We start from the raw sequence: 1179 nt of genomic DNA on the forward strand, positions 1-1179 counted from the left end.
CAGCCACGGTAAAACATTTCCCATGGCCGAGCTATGTTTTCCCGCCGTTGGTTTATTGCTTTAGAATGAATGTCTTCCGCCTTGATTCGTTTTATTACACGAAAACCGCGACGGTTAAACACATCTGAAGTCCCCTCAATAAGGGCCCCTTCTCCCGGTAGACGAGAAGGGGAGATAGGCCTGGCGCGACCTGCGCTCTACCGGGGGCGCTCTTCTAGCCACGTGGCGCGCGTGTGCCATCTGGTTGCTGAGTAACAAAGAGGAAGATCTGCTGGTGATGCTGCAATAGTCAAGTTCGTTTTTATTTGTGTAGCCCAATATCCCAAAATTCGCCTCAGTGGGCTTTATAGCAGTGCAACATCCTGTCCTTAGATTCTTGCATCGGATAAGGATCAACTCCCTAAAATAAACAAAACCTTCAACAGGGAGGAAAACTAGGAAGAAACCTGAGGGAGAGCAACAGAGGAGGGAGCTCTCTGCCAAGACGGACATTACATTAGTCATTTAGCTGATGGATGTTGTGTTTACACAATTTACACAATACAACATTGAAAGAGGGTAACAGAATTATAATTGAATTATAAGCTATATGAAGAATATGACGAGGAGGATGCCAAGCGGTGTCCAGATGCCACTGGAACAGCCTTGGACCTGAGCCACGTGACCACCATCACCATGCAGACCTGACAGGAGGACAGACCACACATGCACACAGGCGAGACTCACATCACACCATTCACACATGCGGCAGACAAGAAAAAACATTTGTCACACATCGGAGTGAGAGAAGGATACAACATTGAAACAGGATTTAAAAAAATGTGATGATGAGGATGCCAAGCAGTGTCCAGGTGGTGACCACCATCACCACGGAGACCTGGGTGGAGGACAATAGCTGTTATTGTGCACAGTGGTGTGTGTTGTGGTTGTTGAAGATCAGCGGTCTTGTTAGTGTTGGACCAGTAGAGCATATAATGCATGATAGTGTATTTTGTTTTGGCTGTATCGGCACCCATGAGAAAACTCTGTGTGTGTGTGTGTGTGTGTGTGTGTGTGTGTGTGTGTGTGAGTATGCAGAGTACACAGGAGTTTGGTTGTAATCATGAAAACCGGTTTCACTGCTACATTGACAACATCAACAGCAATGTGGTCCAGACAAATGCAAGTTTTTTCCTTCTT

Source organism: Lampris incognitus, chromosome 3, assembly GCF_029633865.1.
Source record: "Lampris incognitus isolate fLamInc1 chromosome 3, fLamInc1.hap2, whole genome shotgun sequence".
In the NCBI taxonomy this organism is placed as follows: Eukaryota; Metazoa; Chordata; class Actinopteri; order Lampriformes; family Lampridae; genus Lampris; species Lampris incognitus.